The sequence below is a fragment of the Hylobates moloch genome, unplaced genomic scaffold, assembly GCF_009828535.3.
Source record: "Hylobates moloch isolate HMO894 unplaced genomic scaffold, HMol_V3 SCAFFOLD_9, whole genome shotgun sequence".
In the NCBI taxonomy this organism is placed as follows: domain Eukaryota; kingdom Metazoa; phylum Chordata; class Mammalia; order Primates; family Hylobatidae; genus Hylobates; species Hylobates moloch.
Window position 1 is genome coordinate 81355790 of NW_026652284.1, and position 25051 is coordinate 81380840.

The 25051-nt window shown below is 43.3% G+C and overlaps 1 long non-coding RNA gene across 1 annotated transcript; it reads left to right on the forward strand.

Annotated features, from left to right (window-relative positions):
- Nucleotides 1–5719: 5719 nt before the first annotated feature.
- LOC131384274 (uncharacterized) lies at nucleotides 5720–19267 on the forward strand. Its single transcript, XR_009214954.1, has 4 exons — nucleotides 5720–5814; nucleotides 15657–15808; nucleotides 17750–17845; nucleotides 19194–19267. It is a non-coding gene; the product is annotated as an uncharacterized LOC131384274 (long non-coding RNA).
- The last annotated feature ends 5784 nt before the right edge of the window (nucleotides 19268–25051 follow it).

Genomic DNA, 25051 nt, shown 5'->3' on the forward strand with positions numbered 1-25051 from the left:
GCAAGTCCGCTCTCTTGAAAGTTAGCAGCGGAAAACACAAAGAGGCCATGTGAAATTTTACTCGATCCATAGGAAAACTTTGGTTATTCCACATGAAAATACTCCTCAAAGCCTGTCTTTACCATACAGACTAAATAAATAAGTAAACAAATAAGCTGAGGGTGGTGGTGTGAGCCTGTAGTCCTAGCTATTTGGGAGGCTGAGGTGGGAGGATTGCTTGAGCCCAGAAGTTCAAGTCTGCAGTGAGTTATGATTGCACCATTGCACTCCAGCCTGGGTGACAGAGGGAGATTCTGTCTCAACAAAACAAAACAAAAAACAATAACAAAAAAACTTCAAAAATAAAGAGTCAAAAGCCAAAGGTGCGGTCTCATTCTAAAGACTTCATGGTAACTTGAATTTTGGTGTCTCTCTTACAGGGGCTAAGGGTTCTTGTCTATATATGGTGGCACCAACCACGCCTGCTTTTTGATGCCTCATTATCCTGGGCGAAGGAGAGGTGAAGAAATGGCAAGTGATTGCCACTAAGGTGGCTGCAAGTGAATGGCAGTTGAGAGCCAGGTGGAGGAGCCTGGAGGTGAGTGTAGGTAAGCACTGATAAGGGCTCCACATTGCCCATGTCAATATGCCAAAGGCACCTGCTCATGGTAGTGCTTACGTCCTCTCCCTAAAACACTACATCAAGCCCGAGATCCCTAAGAAGCTCTCACAGCCTCTCAGAGCCATCACCATCTGGGAGGGGCAGGGACTAGCCCTTACTGTCTCCTATGAATTTATTCCAGTAAAACCAAGTATTTTCTCTTTTTTCATTCTCGTATAAACTCTAGGAGTAAATGGAAGCTGAAAGTTGTCAAGCAATTTGCTTTGGGTCTCACTGCCAATAATTGCTGGAGTCTGAACTTTAACGTAGCCCTGACCTTTTGTTTGTGCTCTTCTCACTACACGTGGCTACTTGGTATTCACATGAAGGCAACGGCTAAGCACTGAGTGTGAAGACCTGAGAATAGGGCAGGGAGACATTGATAATTGTTTCCTACATTTTCCCTTGAAGGACTCTTCCCCAAAGTAAAGCAAACCAAAACAAAAAGGATATGTTTTGTATTGGAATATTTTAAAAATAATAAATACAATTTAAAATCAGATATTTGTAAAGATTTTCAGCTGTATCTTCAACAAAACGGAAAATGTAAATGTTATTAGGCCGGGCGCAGTGGCTCAAGACTTTTTAACCCCAGCGCTTTGGAAGTCCGAGGCTGGAGGATCGCTTGAACCTAGGAGGTCGAGGCTGCAGTGAGCCACGATCGTGCCACTGCCCTCCAGCCTGGGCAACAGAGACCCTGCCTCAAAAAAAAAAAAAGAAATAAAATAAAATAAAATAAAATGTAAAAGTTACTATAAGATTCTTTTGGTGAATAACATCTTATATCCACCCATTTACTTCTTCCAAGTGTACTTGATCTAGAACTCAAGCTGCTGCTTCTTTGCTTTTTTTTTTTAAAGCATCATTGTGAACAGCATATAATCATTAGCCTCAAGAAATCAAATATTTGAAGCTATGAAATAGGAAAACACTACCAGCTTTATTGCTGATCCAGGGGGTGGGGAGAGAGTAATGACTAGAACAATCTGTATTTTCTGGAACACTTACTTTAGTCAACAACTAAAAATGCATCCTGACAGGAAGGGTTTTAGTAAGATCAGCATAGTGTTTGTCTTGCAGACATGCTCTGAGCAAAGTGTCTCTTAGAACCAAGTATGATTAGGGAAGGGAATCTACTCAAGTAGCAATAAGTGGGCTTTTATTTTTCAAAATCTTTGCAGATTAATAGACAGAGGGGTCATGGTTTATATGGTACCAACACCCCAATGAGTTTTTGGTTGGCTTGTTTCACAGAGAGCAGAAGACAACGAAAGATTGCAGGTACCAGTTATCAATGTGGGAGGCCCCACAAAAGACTGGGAGAGGTGACTCTGGTTTGCTGACTCTGTAGGAAACAGGGACGCAGTAGGAAAGGCCATACAGGATAAGCAATTACAGATTACCACAACGAGATGCACTTTTCTCTTTTCATGGTTCAAACTTGCTCACTTGTGACATCATGAAGTTGGGTGCTCTCCAGAGCTGCAGGAGATCCAAGAACGGGATAAGGAATATAAAAAGCCATTCACGGGAAAGCTGCTGTCTTCAAAAGAAAAGAATGCGTAGCATAAAACGATGCCATTTAAAACTCTAAATTCATAGAGCAAGTGCGATCCTATCTTTAGGGTTTTCTTTTTTTTCTTTTTTCTAAAGATGAGGTCTTGCTATGTTGCCCAGGCTGGTCTCAAAGTCCTGGGCCCAAGTGATCCTCCCTCCTTCACCTCCTAAAGTGCTGGCATTACAAGTATGAGCCATTGTGCCCAGCCGTTTATGGTTTTCTGAAAAATGAAAAGGCTATTTAAGAAAACAGGAATGGATGACTATCTTTAGTTCCTTAGTTTTAAGGATCACCATACCAGATGAGGATGTTGTCTGCCAGTGACCCTGAAGACTTTAAAGCCAGTTTTATGCCATAACCCTAAGGGAAGCAGGAGGGGAGCTGTATTCATCCATTTTCATACTGCTATGAAGAAATACCCAAGACTGGGTAATTTATAAAGAAAAAGAGGTTTAAAGGACTCACATGGCTGGGGAGACCTCATAATCATGGCGGAAGGCAAAGGAGAAGCAAAAGCATGTCTTCCATGGTGGCCGATAAGAGAGCATGTGCAGGAGAGCTGCCCTTTATAAAACCATCGGATCTTGTGAGACTTAGTCACTATCATGAGAACAGCATGGGAAAAACTTGTCCCCATGATTCGATTACCTCCCACCAGGTCCCTCCCACAACATATGGGGATTATGGGAGCTACAATTCAAGATGAGATTTGGGTGGAGACACAGCAAAACCGTATCAGGAGTATTGGCTTGGGTCCTCAAATTTATGTTTAAGAGCTTCACCTTTATCTTCAGATGAAGTTAAACATACAGAAATGCCTGACAAGACTAAAGTAAAATGATCCTGGTGCAACTTTGGCTTGAGTCCCATAACAAGCCCACCAGTAGTCATGTAATATAAATTAACCTTTTAATAAATTCTGGAATTGCCTAGCCTTATTATACTGCATTGTATTTTGGTGCACATATACATTAAGTCTTCACTTGTTAAAACTATGTATTTTAAAAATAAATTTACCCTATTTTGGATTGTCTTCATTAAAAGAAAATTAGAGCTACAGCCTAAAATAATAGAAGGGACTTCAAGGCCTTTTTTAACCTCACAGAAACCTTGTCTAAAAAACCAGGTGCCCATTTGCCAGCTATCCCTCAGACAATGACCTTGAGAAGTACAACTTTATTTTTACTTTATTTTTACCTATTTAGTTTTTTATTTTTTGAGACAAGAACTCATTCTGTCACCCAGGTTGGAGTGTGATGACACAATCTTGGCTCAATGCAGCCTCGACTTCCTGGGCTCCAGCAATCCTCCCATCTCGGCCTCCTGAGTAGCTGGGACTACAGGCGTGTGCCACCACAACTGGCTTTTTTAAAATTTTATTTTATTTTATTTTATTTTTTTAAGACAGGGCCTAGCTATTTTGCCCAGGCTGGTCTGGAACCCCTGAGCTCAAGCAATCCTCCTGCCTCAGCCTCCCAAAGCACTGGGATTACAGGCATGAATCACTGCACCCCGTCTAACTTTTTTTTTTTTTTTAAAGACTTCAGGTTCATTTCCACTTGAAAGCAATAGAAAGAAGCAAATGAAAATGCTTATTAAGAAGCAGGAAGTAGTCAGAGTGCTGCAAAACTCTTGGATTCAAGGCATGAGCATAAATTTGGATGCTTCTGAATTTGTTGGAATTACAAAGCACACTTGGCCATTGCTATACAGGAGGTAGTTAAATTTTTGTAGAACACAAAAGACTTTGAGGCATTTTGTTCACTCGTGTCATCTGGGATCCTGCGAAGCACAGCCCTTTCTCCCCAAGGATGGCAGGTCCGTCGGAGGGCTCGCTCTCTGACCCCTTCACTTTCACCCTGTAAAATGTGTGCAGGAATCTGCTTCTGTCTGTCCATACTTACGAGGAAGCCTGAAACAGTTTGGCCTTTAGAAAGGTAAAGACATGTGGCCAGGCGCGGTGGCTCACGCCTGTAATCCGAACACTTTGGGAGGCCAAGGCGGGCAGATCATGAGGTCAGGAGATCGAGACCATCCTGGCTAACACGGTGAAACCTTGTCTCTACTAAAAATACAAAAAATTAGCCAGGCGTGGTGGTGGGCGCCTGTAGTCCCAGCTACTGGGAAGGCTGAGGCAGGAGAATGGCATGAATCCGGGAGGCGGAGCTTGCAGTGAGCCCAGATCGCACCACTGCACTCCGGCTTAGGGGACAGAGCGAGACTCTGTCTCAAAAAGAAAAGAAAAGAAAGGTAAAGACATGTCCCAAGAGAAGGGTTCAGTATGTCAAGGTCCTCTGACATGATTAATGTCAAGGTCCTCTGACATGATTAAAATAAAGCAATAGTATAGGGACTCTTCTGGAATAGTTTAGAAAAATAAGGGATATGAGAAAGTTACTTGTGTATGGCAAAACTTGTATTTGGTGAGGCGTTTTCCTCTCTTTTTTTCAGTCTGTTTCTGAAAATGGGTGGGTACTTTATTTTTCCTTTCTTCTTACTTTTTACATGGTTTTTAGTGTGCATGGGTGGGTACTTCTTGTATCTTTAGAAACGTAAGGAATATACAATTTTTTAAATAGTGTTGATGGTTTATTCTTCTCCTTTTTTTTTTTTTTTTTAAACAGGGCCTTGCTCTGATGCTCAGGCTGGAGTGCGGTGGCATGATCATGGATCACTGCAACCTTGACCTCCTGGGCTCAAGCTGTCTTCCTGCCTTAGTCTCCTGAGTAGCTGGGACCACAGGTATGCACCACCATATCCAGCTAATTTTTTTTGGTATTTTTGTAGAGATGAGGTTTCATCATGTTGTTCAGGCTGGCCTCAAAATCTTGGGCTTAAGCAATCCTCTTGCCTCGGCTTCCCAAAGTGCTGGGATTACAGGCCTGGGCCACTGTGCCCAGTCAATGGTTTATTCTTGACTTGGCTCCATTCCTCATAAACTGGTAAAGCCTAAAAGACACTATCTATCAGAAACTTAGAACTCCATTTGTGTTAAAAGTGCAAACAATTTAGAACAAAAATTAATCAGCAGTTTGTAATTAATAATGATGATTGTTTTTTTAGAGACAGGGCCTCACTATTTTGCCCAGGCTAGTCTTGAACTACTGGGCTCAAATGATTCTCCTACCTCGGCCTCCCAAAGTGCTGCAATTACAGGCATGAGCCACGGGGCCTGGCCAATAACAGTAAGTTTTAAAAGGAAAATATATCAAGCACAATAATAAAATTCAACAATGATGAATTTTAAGGGAAAAATATACCAAGCACAATAATTTTGTGCTGAAATGAAGTTACACACAATATCATTCATATTTTAAATAGGTTGATTTTGACTTGGAAAGTATTCAAATGAAACATTGACTTAATTTTTTTTTTTAATTCTCTATCCCCCTTACTCTAAAGGCCTATACCATTTTATTTCTGTAAAAGCAGGTGAACTTCCTTTCTCATGATTGCCACTTTCGCTCCCCTGTGCCTTTGGTTCTTATTTTCTTTTCTTTTTTTTTTTTTCCACCCAGGCTGGAGTGCAATGGCGTGATCTCGGCTCACTGCAACCTCCGCCTCCCAGGTTCAAGTGATTCTCGGGCCTCAGCCTCCTGAGTAACAGGGATTACAGGTACCTGCCACCACGCCCAGCTGATTTTTGTATTTTTAGTAGAGATGGGGTTCCACTATATTGGCCAGGCTGGTCTCAAACTCCTGACCTCAGATGATCCACCTGCCTCAGCCTACCAAAGTGCTAAGATTACAGGCGTGAGCCACTGCACCCAGCCTTGCCTTTGGTTCTTCATGCTGGCAGAGTTTCAGCTTCTAGTGATCATATAAAGACTTGAACCCTCAGTCAGTGGGGACAATCAAGTGCGGAAGCCTCCTCTTTAGGTCTGGGGGCCTCTGCAGGACCCGAAACAGCAGTCTCTTATTTGTCCCTTAACCACAGCCACATTCCAGGTGAAATGTCAAGTAAATATTTGTTGACAAAGGTGTCCAAGAGCAAGTCATTTTTTTTTTTTTTTTTGAGACGGAGTCTCCCTCTGTTGCCCAGGCTGGAGTGCAGTGGCGTGATCTGAGCTCACTGCAACCTCCACCTCCTGGGTACAAGCGATTCTTCTGCCTCAGCCTCCCAAGTAGCTGGGACTATAGGCATGCGCCACCCAGCCCTGCTAATTTTTGTATTTTTAGTAGAGGTGGGGTTTCACCATATTGGCCAGGCTGGTCTTGAACTCCTGACATCGTGATCTGCCTGCCTCAGCCTCCCAAAGTGTTGGGATTACAGGCGTGAGCCGCCGCGCCCGGCCTATGCAAGTCATTCTTGAGGTTCTCTGGAAGTGTGCTTGTTATTTATTAAATGCCCACAGTAGGTTAGAGAGTCAATGAATTTCAGAGCTGGAAGGGATTTTAGAAATGACTTGGTCCAAACCCTTCACTTTATAAACGAGGAAACCGAGACCCAGAGAGAAGGGCCCTGCCCAAGGTCAAACACGTAGTCCTCAATAGAACTGGAAATAAAACTTCCAGCCCAGGGCTGTTTCTGCCTACCACAACTGCATTATGCCTTATCAGACCTGATCTCTGCTCTTCAGAAATTTATAATTTAATTATATCAAATAGTTGTAGTTTAAGGTATTTGCATAATCAGAATGATAGAGCCAAGATTTGCTTTTGGATTTAGGGAGAAACTGTGATAAGATGACCAAAATAAGCAGAAAAATGAACACTCCTAACATGTATTTTAAAAAGTGATTTGACATTATTTATATTCTACCTTGTTCCAAGGAGGCTTTAAGAAGCTTTAAAACGGAATACAATGTAACAAGATAGAAGAAAAGTACTATAAAAACAAGTAAAAAAAAATGGTGAAAAGAAAAACAAAGGTAAAGTCAGTTGGGAACCACAGGGAGATTTGCATAGCAAATGCATGCCATAAAGCCCTAAATATTTGCTAGAGGTAGACCACAAATTCGCTAAGCCTTGTGGCAAGAAGGAAAGTGTCAACTGTTGCATGATTCCCAGCTCCCAGAAGAAAACCACACCAGCCCTGGAAAAGCACAACTCTTTTTACTAATGAGGCCTGGGAGAAAGTTCTCCCCTACGTCCTCATATACCCTGAAGTATATCAGGGTAAACTGGAATTGTAATCACAGCTTCTCTGAGGGCTTGAGGATCATCCAGTTCAACTCGCTCTCCAAGAACTGGATCAGTCGCTTCTCAAGGTCACACCACCAAACTGGGTGTCTGCATTTGAAGAAGGAAGCCAGGGAAGCTCTCGCACACACAACAGACCTCAGAAGGTCAGGATGTATCTGGGTGTAGACACAGATGCCCTTTTACCTGACCATGGAGTGCTTTTCCTTCTCTTCCGGCGTCCAGGTCCTCCAAGTTGGTGCCCCACCCCCAGCAGTCAAGAAGACTTCCCAAGGGAGTCCCCCAAGACCCCAGAAGGGAGGCTGTCAAAGGAGGAGGATAGAACCTGGGGCCAACTTCTAACATGGCTATTTATCCTGACCTGCTGGCAGGATTGGTTAAAAAAATGTAGAAATTATTTCCAAGGGCAAAAAGCAAGGGCCCATTTAGGGATCTAAATACCCAGTATATCATAGAGGGAGGCCAAATTACTGCTTAAGGAGGGAAAGGAAGAGACAGGGGAGGATACTGGGGGGGACAGAGGAGCCCATTCTACCATTTCCCCCTTAGGGAAAACACAAAAGAAAATACCTGTGTGTCTTTAACATAAAAAGATTGAAAAAAAGGTGTGTTTAAGTTGCTTTGCAGCAGTGGTGGGGGGGAAACCTATCAGTTTCAAAAAGGTGATTTATATTTTAGTTTCTATTTCTCATTTTGTCTTCTGGTCTACCTAGGATTTCTATTGAGAACAATAAAGTGGAACTTGGATCAGCTCAAAAATATTTAGGATGATATCCTACCGTACTGGGAAAAAGAAATACATAGCCACATAGAAAAATTATGTTTTCAGTTTTAAACTTTTTTCTTTGCTCTTGGTTACCAAAGTACTACATAATTGCTGTGGGAAATGCAGGAAATAAACGTTAGAGGAGTACAGGATAAAAATCCCCTGTAATCTGATCCATACAAATGTTCTAGTACATTTTTTTTTGTTTCTATGCATTTTTAAAAAATAAAATTAAGATTCAGTTACAGAATTAATTAATTTGAAAATCAATTTCAAGTTGCAGGACAGTTATTGGATTTGCTTCTTGTTATCATTCTCTAAGCCTGGAAGACTGGATTTCCTCTGGAAATTAGTTTGTAAGGTTTGACTATACAGTAATGATGCTGATTTATAGCAAGTCTCCTAGCACTTAACTGTCTAAATGAGCATGTCCTCTTCTAAGTAACTTGGGAGACAGTGATAGGATACCACCATGCATTTATTTTAAAGTAGCTGACTTTGCTTTTAATGTTTTGGAATTCTTCTTTTGGTACATTACTTTCTGAGTCTATGGCACTTTCTTTCTGTGTGTGTGTGTGTGTGTGTGTGTGTCTGTCTGTGTGTGTGTGTGTGTGTGATGGGAGTCTTGCTGTGTTAACCAGGCTGGAGTGCAGTGGCGTGATCTTGGCTCACTGCAACCTCCACCTCTGGAGTTGAAGTGATTCTCCTGCCTCAGCCTCTCGAGTAGCCAGAATTACAAGTGCACGCCACCACACCTGACTAATTTTTGTATTTTTAGTAGAGATAGGGTTGGCCAGGCTGGTCTCAAACTCCTGACCTCAAATGATCCGCCTGCCTTGGCCTCCCAAAGTGCTGGGATTACAGGCATGAGCCACCACACCAGGCCTGTCTATGACGCTTTCTTTTGCGCATTGTCAGATTGACAAGTTCTCTTCTTTTGAGGGTGGGTTTGATATTTAGAAACTGCCAAAAGTTATCAGGGATCAGGTTGGATGAATAAGGCAACTGATCCCTCAAACTGGGCAATATTGTTTTTGGTTGGGTACGTGTTGGATCCAAAATGCCATGAAACTGACTTTCTCATGCAGTAAAGCATTTTGAAGAAGAAATGTTTTAGTGGAAAGATTTACCCTCTATGAATCCCAAAGAATTCTATAGTGTAGAGTGGAAGATTGTTTCTGCAGGACTAATTCACATTGGGTTTTCTGACTTGTAATTATACTTTTGGTGGCCCAAAGCTATTTGTTTTACATGCTTCATGATAATTCCATTCTCAGCTTCTAGCAAAGCAAAAGTATTTCATATTTAAATGTAAGACAGTCATTGATGCAAATTTGTTATTAACCAATTAATTAGCTAAAACTACACTTACCATTACCATTATCTTGAGATGTAGAAGGCTGCTTCATGCTTTAATTATCCTGTTACTCATTTATAATGTTCTTTCTATTCATTTCAGCTTGAACATTCTTTCTGATTTTCCTCATCAATCTAGTAGCATAAAAGAGAAAATTAGATGGCCCTGTTGTCAGTAGATTAATATTTCTGAAGGTTGCAGAGTCACATGTAGTTTTTTGACTCCTCAAGCTTGCATAATATTTTAAGCACATAGCATAACTCTTCACAATGTTCTTTTATCATGTTTCTTATATCTGACAGCAAAAGATTATAAGCTTTTTATAAAAACAATTCGAGGATCTTAGTAAACACCTAGAAGAGCCAACAATATTTCCCTTTATATATATATTTTCCCTACAAACTCTTCTTTCTTCCTGAGAAGTTGAGTTATTATATATAAACAGTGTGGCTAGGGAAAAAACCAAATATATACATGTATTAAAAAAAATTTTTTTTTTTTTTGCTGTCTCATTGCTGTTCATTAGTTTTCTTATTCCTTAAGACTAGCTTCGTTTTCTTCACTTAAATTTTTTTTTTCCTTTTTTGATTTAGTCAATTCTAAGAATTCGGTAGCAGGAAAAAACAAGTACTATATTATCTGTGTGCATACTGTGCTGTGATTTGGTTCCTGAAACAGCAGGGATTGTCTAGGCCCTCCTGCTTGCCGCACAGAAAGCCAATCACTGAGATGACAAGTATTGCCAAGGAAGAAGGCTTTAATCGGGTGCCACAGGAGATGTGAGCTCAGTCCCAAATCCATCTCCCTGACTGATTAAAACCCGGGGTTTTATAGCACAGAAGAAATGCAACAATGTGTAAGAAAACAAGAACTAGGAGAGGGGCAAGGAGGCATCTGGTGCCTTGATCTGGTGAGTTTTAGTTCTTTGATATTTTCTTTGAGAGGCCTGAAGTTCCTTTCCTGAGGAAGGAACTCAGATAAAACAAATACAAGTTTCTGTGCTTCCCGCTGCACAGAAAGCCATTCACTGAGACAACCATTGCCAAGGAAGAATGCTTTAATCAGGCGCTGCAGTCAAGGAGATAGGAGATCGGAGATCTGTCTCAAATCCATCTCCCTGGCCGGGCGCGGTGGCTCACGCTTGTAATCCCAGCACTTTGGGAGGCCGAGGCAGGCGGATCACGAGGTAAGGAGATCGAGACCACGGTGAAACCCCGTCTCTACTAAAAAAAAATACAAAAAAAATTAGCCGGGCGTGGTGGTGGGCACCTGTAGTCCCAGCTACTCGGAGAGGCTGAGGCAGGAGAATGGCGTGAACCCGGGAGGCGGAGCTTGCAGTGAGCCGAGATCACACCACTGCACTCCAGCCTGGGCGACAGAGCAAGACTCCGTCTCAAAAAAAAAAAAAAAAATCCACCTCCCTAAGCTACTAAAATGAGGGATTTATATAGCCAGGAAGAAATGTAGCTATGTGTGAGAAAACAGGAATTTGGGAGGGGTAAGGAAGCAATCATGATGAATGAGGGGTCCAGCATCTCATTGTCTGGATAAAATGATCTGGTGAGTTTCAGTTCTTTGATACTTTTTAAGAAGCCTGGGGTTCTTTCCTGAGGCAGGAACTCAGATAAAAGAAATGTAAGTTTTAAGCTTTAAGACCAGAAGCGTCAATTTCTATGTTTATCCAAAACAACAACAACTACTATTACTATTATTACTACTACTACTACTGTGTATGGAACTACTCGGTTGGTTTCACATAGATCTCTGGAAATATAAACAAGACCTGCTTACATTGCTTGTCTTGGAGATAAATTGTACAGCAGGTGGTGGGGAAGGAAGGAAACTTGACCACATATCTTTTTTGAACCTTTTGAGTTTTGGACCATGAAGAATGCAATGCCAATTACTAATTTAAAAACTAAAGTAACTACCAGTTTACAAATAGAGAAAAATCAAAGAAAAAGAAAAAAAATACTCTCTCTGTTGGTCTGAATCTGGAATTTGGAGTGAAGATCAAAAGAAAACCATTCCCTTTCTTGCTAACTCCGTCTCTTCTTCTCTATTTCTCTTTCACTTTGGCCAACAACTTTTAGCGTTGACTGATGCAATGGGAACTGAGAATCCACAGGTAGCGAAGGCATTAAGAGTCCTCAAGCTGCCGCTAAGCTCTGCAGGCTCCTCAGTAGACAGATGTGAGTCCTTCACAGAACACAGACACAGGCCAGCTCCTTTGGCTTGCTCATCATGGCCTTATCCTGTACATGTGGCAAGTAAATAGCTTCTGTTCAATGTGTTCAAAGCCGTGCCCTTCTTGAAGTTCTCTAGGAGTGTTCTTGTTCTTTGCTATTCACATTACCTGTGTTTTTCTCACCTCTGAGCCTTCCAGCATGTGGTTCTTACTTTGTCCAGCTATTACCAACTCTTAAGGTTGCCTTTCTTTCTTTCTTTGTCTTTCTTTCTTTCTCTTTCTTTTTTTTCTTTTCTTTCTTTCTCTTTCTTTCTTCTCACTTTCTTCTTCCTTTCTCTCACTTTCTCTCTCTCTCTTTCTCTATTTCTTTCTTTCTTTTTTTTTTTTTTTGAGACAGAGTCTCACTCTGTCGCCCAGGCTGGAGTGCAGTGGCATGATCTTGGCTCACTGCAACCTCTGCCTCCCGGGTTCAAGCGATTCTTCTGCCTCAGCCTCCTGAGTAGCTGGGACTACAGGCGTGCACGACCACTCCCAGCTAATTTTTGTATTTTTAGTAGAGATGGGGTTTCTCCATATTGGCCAGGCTGCTCTCAAACTCCTGACCTCGTGATCCACCTGCCTCGGCTTCCCAAAGTGCTAGGACTACAGGCATGAGCCACCGCACCCGGCCTCTTTCTTTCTTGACAGTCTCTGTTGCACAGGCTGGAGTGCAGTGGCGCGATCACAGCTTGCTGCAGTTTTTACTTCCTGGGCTGAAGCCATCCTTCTGCCTCAGCTTCTCGAGTAGCTGGGACTACAGGCACGTGCCACCATGCCCTGCTAATTTTGTTTACTTTTTGTAGAGACGTGGCCTCACTATGTTGCCCAGGCTGGTCTCAAACTCCTAGGCTCAAACAATCCTCCTGCCTTGGCCCCCCAAAGTGCTGGGATTACAGGTATGTGCCACCGTGCCTGGCCCAGAGAAAGTATTATAGTTATAAGTGACTCAAATGCTCAGTCAACAGTGTGATAGTGTGACTTTAAAATTTAATGCACATAGATTACCTTAAAAAAAAGACATCAAGTTTTGGAATCAGGAAGTAGAAGCCCCTTTTGCTCACTCAGATCAGCCTGCAGTATCAGAACAGTACCTTCTAAGCACATTTACAGGTCAGAGTGCATCTGGAGCTGTGATTTTCAAACTATGAGTTGTTACCCATGAAGAGTATGAATCCCATTAAAAAAGGATAGCAACCAGCATTAAAAAAATAGTACAGGCCACGGTGGCTCATGCCTGTAATCCCAGCACTTTGGGAGGCTGAGGCAGCCGGATCATGAGGTCAGGAGATCGAGACCATCCTGGCTAACACGGTGAAACCCCGTCTCTACTAAAAATACAAAAAAATTAGCTGGGCATGGTGGTGGGTGCCTGTAGTCCCAGCTACTCGGGAGGCTGAGGCAGGAGAATGACGTGAACCCAGGAGGTGGAGCTTGCAGTGAGCCGAGATTGTGCTTCTGCACTCCAGCCTGGGCACAGAGCGAGACTCTGTCTCAAAAAAAAAAAAAAAACAAATTGCACACAATAGAGTAGGATAGAGTTGAATTAGAAAATATATGAGTTTATGGCAGCTAATGAGGCTAAATATTGTTTTATGAAACTTGTTTCAGTTATATGTATGTTTATGTATACCAATCATATATAAAATGAAATCATTTCTGTAGGTCATAGTCAACAAAGTTCAAGAAACACTAATGTGGAGAAAAATATCCTGATGGTGAGAGAGATAGGTACCTATGAGAGGTCACAGCATGCTGGCAATCCTCACAGCCCTCACTCGCTCTCGGCGCCTCCTCTGCCTGGGCTCCCACTTTGGTGGCACTTGAGGAGCCCTTCAGCCCACCGCTGCACTGTGGGAGCCCCTTTCTGGGCTGGCCAAGGCGGGAGCCGGCTCCCTCAGCTTGCGGGGAGTGTGGAGGGAGAGGCGCGAGCGGGAACCGGGGCTGCGCACGGTGCTTGAAGGCCAGCTGGAGTTCCGGGTGGGCGTGGGCTTGGCGGGGCCCCTCACTCAGAGCAGCCGGCCGGCCCTGCCGGCCCCGGGCAATGAGGGGCTTAGCACGCGGGCCAGCGGCTGCGGAGGGTGTACTGGGTCCCCCAGCAGTGCCAGCCCACCTTCACTGTGCTGGATTTCTCACCGGGGCTTAGCGGCCTTCCCACGGGGCAGGGCTCGGGACCTGCAGTCCCCCATGCCTGAGCCTCCCACCCCCTCCATGGGCTCCTGTGCGGCCCGAGCCTCCCCGACGAGTGCCACCCCCTGCTCCACGGCGCCCAGTCCCATCGACCACCCAAGGGCTGAGGAGTGCGAGTGCACGGCAGGGGACTGGCAGGCAGCTCCACCTGCAACCCCGGTGCAGGATCCACTGGGTGAAACCAGCTGGGCTCCTGAGTCTGGTGGATATGTGGAGAACCTTTATGTCTAGCTCAAGGTTTGCAAACACACCAATCAGCACCCTGTGTCTAGCTCAGGGTTTGTGAGTGCACCAATCGACACTCTGTATCTAGCTGCCCTGGTGGGGCCTTGGAGAACCTTTGTGTCTATACTCTGTATCTAACTGATCTAATGGGGACGTGGAGAACCTATATGTCTAGCTCAGGGATTGTAAACGCACCAATCAGCACCCTGTCAAAACAGACCACTCAGCTCTACCAATCAGCAGAATGTGGGTGGGGCCAGATAAGAGTAAAAGCAGGCTGCCCGAGCCAGCAGTGGCAACCGGCTCGGATCCCCTTCCTCACTGTGGAAGCTTTGTTTGCTCTTTGCAATAAATCTTGCTACTGCTCACTCTTTGGGTCCACACTGCTTTTATGAGCAGTAACACTCACCGCGAAGGTCTGCAGCTTCACTCCTGAGCCAGCAAGACCACGAACCCACCAGAAGGAAGAAACTCCGAACACATCCGAACATCAGAAGGAACAAACTCCAGACGCGCCACCTTAAGAGCTGTAACAGTCACCGCGAGGGTCCGTGGCTTCATTCTAGAAGTCAGTGAGACCAAGAACCCACCAATTCTGGACACACCTGGTTACTTAAGAAACAGTTGCAACCATCAGGAATGTTTAGCTTGAGGAGAAGACTAAGAGACAAAAAAACTGTCTTCCATTAGTAGAAGGACTATCATGAAAAGAAAGACTTTGTTCTCTGTTATTTCAGGAGATGGGGGTTCAGGGGAAGGAGTTTTTGTTCACTATCCAGACGAACTATCTGACAATTGGAGCTGTCCATCAATGGAACTGCAAAATAACACACTGTAGGAGTGCTTAAGCACAAGACAGGAGACCATCTGTCAGGGTTACTTGGCAGAGATTTCTATATGGGGAGAGAGGGTTGAATTAGACATCCTTGAATGTCCCTTTCAACTCAAAGTTTCAACTATTCTATTTTCTCCTGTGGGGGTGTTTGAATTTCATAAGTTTGTGCTTCAGATCAGGTGATTAATTCAGCAGATGCTTTAAACAAGTAGTTATGCCCTGTGAATGGAAACACACAAAAATGCAGTTCACTAATTTGCTGATTATTCTTATAACATCATGCATCACATTCAATTTTTAGCAATGACATATCTGTGTTACTGGTGAGATTACTGAGGTCACTTGGATACTTGGGTAGAAATAAGAATATAGTCCAAGCTTCCTGAATTCTAAGTTTTACACTTAACTATGGCAGCCTCTCAACCTTGAACATTAGCACTGACATTAGTCAGGTTGTGGCAGAGACCCCTGGATTCTGACCTTAATATCTGTTCTCCTTGCTTGTAGCAGAACTGCCAGTTTTTACCTCGGCCGATGACTATGCACTGTAAATACCATATTTCCCAAGCTCCCTTGCAGCTACACGTGGTTGACTGGACTCAGTGATGTCCAACATAGTATAAGTGGAAGACAGTGCCTGGGAAACTTGACAGAAAGATGGCTGGTATGTGCTCTTAATCTCTTTACTTCTTCCCGTTTCCCTTTGTTCTTCCTCTTAGGTGGGTTTTGAGCAGCCATCTTGAACTGTGAGGTGGGAACCATGTGCTGAGGAAGGTGGAGCGTGGGTGGCCAAACCCCTGCAATAGCCATAACAGCCCTACAGTGGATCTTCCACAGGACAGAGAAAGAAATGAAGAAACTTCTGTCTTATGTAAGCCAATGCTATTTGTTATGCGCAAGGTTAATTGATAAGCCTGGTCTCTTTCTCACCTGTGGATATTGGGTGCCCAACCCTTATTTGCTGCAGTAGTGACAGGAAGTCAGATTTTAGGTGACTGTGATTCTGGACAGAACCCAGATTTCAGAGAACTCAGAAAACTTGTATAACCTTTCTCATTGTCTCAAGACAAGGGGAGTCTGAGATGCTCCCCCCGTGTTCACACAGTCTGGCTGAAAGGATATTACAGAGTCCTTGTGCAAAGAGCATGAAGATGGAACTTTCCCATTCTGCTGCTACTGTCTTCTTTTAAATTTGCAGTAACAAGTACAATCTGCTAGATCTTCTGGTCAGACTGATTCTATAGCCAGACTTGTAACTTCATCTGGTGACTCAAAATCACTGTAATATTTGAGGATAACAGACAGTAGCCTTTCTGAGTCCTGATTCTGGGCTCTACCCATAGTGGTATTCAGTGGTCCTCGTTGGTGATCTTTAGGAAAGAATGTGATATATTGGAAGTTGGTATGACACATATATGTCCTCTATTAATGTATAATGTTAGAACAGAGAAAAAGTATTAGAAAGGTAAGTCATGGTTTTAAGGATGTGATTTATATAGGAACCAAATTTGAAGGGTTTGTGATATTATGGAGCCTTGATCTAAAGTATGAGGTTCTGCTAATAGTTTCTTTAAGAAGTTCATTTTGTGGCCAGGTACAGTGGCTCATGCCTGTAATCCCAGCACTTTGGGAGGCCGAGGTGAGTGGATCACTTGAGGTCAGGAGTTTGAGACCAGCCTGGCCAATGTGGCAAAACCCCGTCTCAACTAAAAATACAAAAATTAGGCGGGCGTGGTGACAGGAGCCCGTAATCCAAGCTACTTGAGAGGCTGAGGCAGGAGAATCACTTGAACCCAGGAGGCAGAGGTTGCAGTGAGTTGAGATCGCGGCATTGTACTCCAGCCTGAGTGACCTGGAGCGAGACCTTGTCTCAAGACAAAAAAAAAAGAAAGCAAATGATTTCTTAAATAGTCACTTATAGTGAGAGGCATCAAAGAAAATTAGCATAGACCTCTAAAATTTGACTGTAGCACACACATCTTCTCTCTCTCCTTTAAAGTGAACTACCAGGCTATCACTCTCATAAAAACAAAGAGTAATCTACTACACTATTGAAGCAGAATTGCTTTAATTACTTTTCAGAGCAAATTCAGAAGGATTTTTTTTTTTTTTTGGTGAATATCTTTAACATAAGAGATACATGATGAAACCACAATCACTAAATATCCATAAAAGATGAAATGTGTCAAGTGATGAGAACAGGAATCTCTTGCTTCATATTTGGGCTCACCCTGTGTCACTTTGGGCCAATCAGGTCTCGCAATGCTTCAGTTTCACCAACACTCAGGGGAAAGTAGTACCTGCTTCTCAAAGCTAGAAATGCTTTATTGTCTGGACTTGAAGTCCATTCTTATTACCACAAATATTGTATGAGAAAAGGAATTATTTTGAGCCTTGGTAGCTAGTTGTTTTGATAAAATTCTGGAGGAACAAGGCCGGGCGTGGTGGTTCATGCCTGTAATCCCAGCACTTTGGGAGGCCGAGGCGGGCGGATCACGAGGTTAAGAGATCAAGACCATCCTGGCCAACATGGTGAAACACCGTCTCTACTAAAAATACAAAAATTAGCTGGGCATGGTGGTGCACGCCTGTAGTCCCAGCTATGTGGGAGGCTGAGGCAAGAGAATCGCTTGAACCCGGGAGGCGGAGGTTCCAGAGAGCCGAGATAGCGCTGTTGCACTCCAGCCTGGCAACACAGCAAAACTCCATCTCACAAAAAAAAAAAAAAAAAAAGAAATCTGGAGGAACAAGATAATTTGGGTAAACCCACAGATGTTTATTGAGATGAAACTTACTTATGTTTGGTCTGCAGTAAATCATCACAAAGGCCAGATCTAATTGAAATGAGATGTCTCTAAAATTCTGCCAGCCTGAAGAACTTCACTTACGGGAGTTTGCTGACAAAGAGGTATTTCTCTCCTGCCCCTGCTGAACACTGCATTACTCATTCTCAGTCTTTCCTCCCAGGTAACCCCACCCAAACCTCACCAAATAAGGCAATCCTTTGAGTGAGCTTTCCTCCTGTTGACTGGAATTGTTTAGTGAACAGGAGGATTTTTAAAGGGGTAGCTGATTCTATTTAGAGGTCATTTCCTTTTTGATATTTTGGATTCATTATCCAGAGAGAAGATTAGCAGCATGTAGGATGCTGGTTCTCAGAAGCTTGGGGGCACAACAGAATCACTTGGGGAAATTTAAAAATATATTGGCCTGGGCATTGGGGTTTGTAAATGTTCCCCAAGTGACTATAATGTGTGTGTCTGTTGGGGAGAGAGGAGTTGTTAAGAATTGATGTTACTTGCACTCTCTGAATTCCAGAAGCCACAGCCAATGGTAAAATTAGCTGTTACTAATTAAACACCTGCAGGGCCAAGCCCTCTGGAAAGAGCTTTACATACATGATGTCATTGTATCCTCACCACAACTGAGTCAAGCCCTGGTGATAATCTTCATCATCTGTCTAATACAGCAAATATTTATTGAACACCATTATTGTTCTAGGCATCACTGTGAATACATAGATGAGTAAGATGGGTCATGCACTTGAAAAGTTAATAATCTAAGATGGGATGATAATCAGGGTTCATTATAACCATAATATAATGCAGAATACTTTTCGCAAGAGAATGTAAGTTACTAAGAAAGTTCAAAGCAGGGAAAGTATACTATAGATTGGAGATGTCAAGACCAATGATGTTTGAGGCTCAGTGATGTGCTAGAGCCAGTTCATACTAGTCTTTGAGAAATGATAGCTAATTTTTCAGAAATTTTGTCATCCGGTTGATATCAGACTGGTAGCTCGAAATTAGCTGTGGCAAACCAAAAGAAAAATGGACGAACACTACAAATCAGAGTTTTACCTGCCCAGAGAGCTGGTTATTAAATATGTACCAGAATACCAGCAATGGACCTTAAAAGATGTGTAGCACTTCACCTACCCTGGTGGTGGGGTTGGGAGATGATGGAGAGAGAGAAGAATATAATTGAAGATATGGAGTGGGTAGAGAATGCAGGCTTGTTCAAGTAAGAAAATGTGGCCTATTGACTACGATGAAAGGCAGCTAAAAAAGAAGTCTATGGCCAGGCCAGTTTACCTGGAGTAAGATAAAAGTAGAATAACAGCAGTTGTAATTACAAAGCTTGGTGGGAAGGCTATGTTAGATCTAACCTTCAGTGCAAATGCCTAATAGAGCCAACACACAGTAAGTACCTTAAAAAGTTAATAATCTTTCCCCCTCTTCATTTCTCAAATAAAGTTCAAACTCCGGAGTGTAGTGGTGAGATCACAGCTCCCTGCAGCCTCAACTTCCCGGGCTCAAGCGATCCTCCCACCTCAGCTTCCCGAGTAGATGGGACTACAGGTATGCCACGCCTGGCTAATTTAAAAAAATGTTTTTTTGTAGAGATGGGGTCTCACTCTGTTGCCCAGGCGGGTCTCAAATTCCTGGGTTCAAGCAATCCTCCCACGTTGGCCACCCCCTTCCCAAAATCTTGGGATTACAGGCATGAGACACCACACCTGGCCAAAGGTAGGTATTTTATTTATTTATGTATTTTTGAGATGGAGTCTCACTCTGTCACCCAGGCTGGAGTGCAGTGGCGCAATCTTGGCTCACTGCAAACTCCGCCTCCCGGGTTCACACCATTCTCCTGCCTCAGCCTCCTGAGTAGCTGGGACTACAGGCGCCTGCCACCATGCCCAGCTAATTTTTTGTATTTTTAGTAGAGATGGGGTTTCCTCATGTTAGCCAGGATGGTCTTGATCTCCTGACTTCGTGATCTGCCCGCCTCGGCCTCCCAAAGTGCTGGGATTACAGGCGTGAGCCACCGCGTCTCACCAAAGGTAGGTATTTTTTTAAAATAGATGATGAAGCCAGCCACAGTGGCGTTCATATGTAGTCCCAGCTACTCAGGAGGTTGGGGCAAGAGGATTGCTTAGACTAGGAGTTTAAATCTAGCCTAGGCAACATAGTGAGACCCTGTCTCTGAAAGAATTTTTTTAAATTAGACAATGAGACAGGATTGAGGAGATTTAGAAACTGGACCAATTAGTTGCATACAACTAATTATTGAGCCTTATGGCAGTAAAATGAGGTGAATAGTGACACTAAGATGTGTCTGGGAGAATAGAGAATGGTAGTGCCATCTGTAGAAATATGCAAGAATTCAGAGTTGGCTCGCTGAGTCTGAATACACACATGTGGCAATTCCTGGAAGCAAAGGTGGAATTTGGGAGAGAAGCTGGGGCTCGCAGTGTGGTTTGCAGGTCACTACCCGGGTCTGGTAAGCACAAGCATCTCTTGCATTTATTTTGATTTATTGGGCTTTAGTGGCCTGGTTGACACTCTTTGCTTCTATCTGCAGTGATCTCAGGGATCACAGATCACTAAAAGTACTAAGAATTCTGTGGACTGTGCAGAATGTCCATAGAGATTCAGGCCAATCTCTAGAAGCTGGGGCCTTCTCGGGAGTCTCAAACCTCCCTAGGCTCTTGAACTTTCAGTTATGATTTCAGTTCTCAGTGTGCAGGGACTCTGAAGTTCACTTTGGTTTCTTTCTGGCTCTCAGAACCAGGAAAACCTGGCCTTTGGTCAAGGGGATGAGGCAAATTTCCTGAATGCATCCCAGTTTAGGCCTGACTATCTGATAAGAGCTGGTGGGATGGTGTGCAATCTGCCCTTCATCTCCCTGTAGCTGGCCTGTGGCAGACAGTCAACCCCAGCAGAGCTTAAGGAATAGATGTGAGGGTTAGAATAGTTTATTTTAGAAATAGCTACTCTGTCCACTCTCATTGCTGACAAATGTCCTGACCTGAGGATTCTCCCACCACATCTTGCCTCTCTGTTTTTTGTTTTGTTTTTGTTTTTTTTGTTGGTTTTTTTTTTTGTTTTTAAACCAAACCCTTGCATGCTCTGAGGAACATCTTTTAATTCTAGACTGCATTTAAACATTTCTGAGTACAGATTGTTCCAATTAAATTCTTAAATGTCAAAAGTTTCTTAAAATAAAACTCCTTAAAATAAACCAAATCAGCTGTTCTGGATCACAGCCAACATAAATCAAAGTACCTAACCAGATGGGGATTCTGTAAACTAAAGGTAAGAGCAGTTGTTCACAGCGTAGGGCCCAATGAGAAAAGCTAAAGGCATCAGAGGCCATTTTGCCTTTTCAAATTGTTTTTCAAAACACAGGGTAACATCCTAATAAACAAATGAATCGTGCTTCCTGCAGCACCTGTTCACAAACAGAAACCCCAAAATATGCCTGCAATGTTCTGACAAAAAAAGGGGCCATTTTCCAGTTAGCAAAACACCTGAATTTATTCAGAGTGAGGGAGGAATCCAGCAACTGCTTGGATATAACCTGGAGAGAAGGCTGTGGGAAACATTACTTGTTGCAGGCTCCATTGAGCCTGTCTGAGGCCTTCAGCAAGATGCAACCTGCCCTGACCCACCAAGCGTGGTTCTGCTCAGCATGCCACTGAGATCCAGCAGGCTCCTTGGCAATGAGAAGATGCAACTGTGTTAGTTGTGGTCTCCTGCAGAAGGACTGGCCCCCACCACAAACATAAACCCTGCATTGAGCCTGAGTTATTGTCCTGGTGCTGAGAGCAAAATTAATTCTGTTTGAAAAAAAAAGTGCTTTCTAATAAACTAAAAGGAAAGTGATGCCATCCCATATCTTGCTACCCAGCTGGGTGGGGACTCTGTAAGCTGTCAGCACCAATATGGGAGAAGTGGGATGGAAAATAGCCCAGGCCAAGGTCAGATACAGATAACAACAGAGGCAAGTCTCCAAGCCTGGGATGTGGAGCTGTCAGCACTACAGGGCATCAGGCAAGCTCAGGATGGAGTCAACAGCTGGAGATGCCAAGTTGGAGCAGGGGCACTCCATGGGCATCCAAGAGCTGAGCTGGCAGGATGGGGGAAGGGGCCAGCAGAGAATAAGGGCATGCTTCCCTCTTCCTTTGCCTGATTCACCACTACTTATCTTTTATACCTTGGCTCAGACATCATTTTATCTCAAAGAAGGCCATCATCCTGCAATTCTCCTTGATAGCACCTACCATTGAAGTGAGTTAATGGGTGACTGATTTTGGAGTCCTGCCTGCTAGAACATAAACTCCACGAGCTAGGCCCCCATCTGTCTTCTTTATGGCCACATCTCTGGTACCCAGCACCGTGTGTGACCCATTGTCAGCCCTCAGTACATCTTACTGGGAGGAAGGAAAGATGAATAAAGGGCACAGAAGAGGAAGGAGTTAGGGAGGAAGGATGGGAAGGACAAGTCGGAGGAAGGTGCACACTAAGCTGTGTCTGGTTCCAGATCTTGTTTCTAAGGAGCTGCTGGTGGGCTCGTAAATGCAGGTGGGCGTGGCCGACCCTGAAGGCATAGCACCCCCAGCCCAGCAACTGACCTGTGTGGTAGACATTGGAGGACACATGGTTTAAGAACCTGGCACATAAATCCTTCCTGGAAAAATAATCACATTGTATTTCTTGGTGTTTCATCTCTTGACGGGGGTTTTTCTTTCTCTGGTGTCTGAGATGAAAACAAGCTGTGACCTGAAACTATAGATACTTCTCAAGGATGATGGTATGTTGGAAGCACGTAGTTAAAATGCTCATTAGGGGATCATCTACTATTGTAAAGAACAGGGGAGAGGAAGAGTAGGGTAGGCAGAGTCTCTTAATCCTTGGATTTATTCAACAAGATTTTACCAAAACAGGATGAACCTCTGAAAAAAAGACAAGCATTTACAATACCATTGTAAATAAAACATAATGAAAGACATCTGAAGTCTACAGGCAAATGAACAGGCTTAAGAAGCCTGCATCTTACAGGCAACGACCTTTGCCAATAGCTTTGATACCAGTAGAGTTGCTGAGGTTGATTATCCAATCTGTGGCAAGGTAGGAGTCCAGTAGTGCAAAGGCACTTGGGACATTAGCTGGGTGAGAGGAAGCAGTGGTCTTGAAACTTAATGTTCCTATGATTTAACTGGGGCTGAGTAGGTCTGAGATGGGGCCGAGTAGGTCTGAGATGGGGCCTTAGATTTTGCTTTTTTAACAAGCAATGTCTATGCAGGTGAGTGTTAAGAAAAAACTTAAACAGTTTTTCCTCTGTTCTCACACTAACACAACAACAGTTATCAATACAGACAGGAGAATTCTGTTACCCCCAAATATGAGGGAGTTTCTCCCCATCAGCAAGCAGCCCATCAGTTCTGCAGTGGACGCCAGCTGAGTGCCCTCCAATTCAATTCTGACATCATCTACTGGAAGATAGTGTCAGATCCCACAGGTCTGATACAGAGACCACAGGTGCGTGCCACCATGCTCACCTAATTTTTAAAAATGTTTTGTAGAGATGGGGTCTCGCTATGTTGCCCAGGCTGGGACTCAAGTGATCCACCCGCCTCAGCCTCCCAAAGTGCTGGAATTACAAGCGTGAGCCACCTGGCCCAACCTCAACACTCATATGTTTCTATTTGACTAGATTCTTTGAGTTGCAAGGAATAAAGAGGTCACTCAACCTAGTTCAAGTGATGAGGTTTATGGTGAAGAAATTGCAAAGCAGTGAGAGTGATGGAAACTTCTGGAAAACAGGATTTGTGGACTAGCCAGGCCTGGAAGAGACTGGAACCACGTATCATCCTGAGTCCAGGGCAGCTCAAGGCACCTCAGGGGCAGAGGTTTGTGTAATTCTTTATTTCTTGCTGTTCTTCGAAGGGCTTTCTTTATTTATTTATTTTTTATTTATTTATTTTTTTATTATACTTTAGGGTTTTAGGGTACGTGTGCACAATGTGCAGGTTTGTTACATATGTATCCATGTGCCATGTTGATTTCCTGCACCCATTAACTCGTCATTTAGCATTAGGTACATCTCCTAATGCTGTCCCTCCCCCTTCCCCCACCCCACAACAGTCCCCGGAGTGTGATGTTCCCCTTCCTGTGTCCATGAGTTCTCATTGTTCAATTCCCACCTATGAGTGAGAACATGCGGTGTTTGGTTTTTTGTCCTTGCGATAGTTTACTGAGAATGATGTTTTCCAGTTTCATCCATGTCCCTACAAAGGACACGAACTCATCATTTTTTATGGCTGCATAGTATTCCATGGTGTATATGTGCCACATTTTCTTAATCCAGTCTATCGTTGTTGGACATTTGGGTTGGTTCCAACTCTTTGCTATTGTGAATAGTGCCGCAATAAACATACGTGTGCATGTGTCTTTATAGCAGCATGATTTATAGTCCTTTGGGTATATACCCAGTAATGGGATGGCTGGGTCAAATGGTATTTCTAGTTCTAGATCCCTGAGGAATCGCCACACTGACTTCCACAATGGTTGAACTAGTTTACAGTCCCACCAACAGTGTAAAAGTGTTCCTATTTCTCCACATCCTCTGCAGCACCTGTTGTTTCCTGATTTTTTAATGATGGCCATTCTAACTGGTGTGAGATGGTATCTCACTGTGGTTTTGATTTGCATTTCTCTGATGGCCAGTGATGATGAGCATTTCTTCATGTGTTTTTTGGCTGCATAAATGTCTTCTTTTGAGAAGTGTCTGTTCATGTCCTCTGCCCACTTTTTGATGGGGTTGTTTGTTTTTTTCTTGTAAATTTGTTTGAGTTCATTGTAGATTCTGGATATTAGCCCTTTGTCAGATGAGTAGGTTGCAAAAATTTTCTCCCATTCTGTAAGTTGCCTGTTCACTCTGATGATAGTTTCTTTTGCTGTGCAGAAGCTCTTTAGTTTAATGAGATCCCATTTGTCGATTTTGGCTTTTGTTGCCATTGCTTTTGGTGTTTTAGACATGAAGTCCTTGCCCACGCCTATGTCCTGAATGGTATTGCCTAGGTTTTCTTGTAGGATTTTAATGGTTTTAGGTCTAACATATAAGTCTTTAATCCATCTTGAATTAATTTTTGTATAAGGTGTAAGGAAGGGATCCAGTTGCAGCTTTCTACATATGGCTAGCCAGTTTTCCCAGCACCATTTATTAAATAGGGAATCCTTTCCCCATTTCTTGTTTTTGTCAGGTTTGTCAAAGATCAGATAGTTGTAGCTATGCGGCATCATTTCTGAGGGCTCTGTTCTGTTCCATT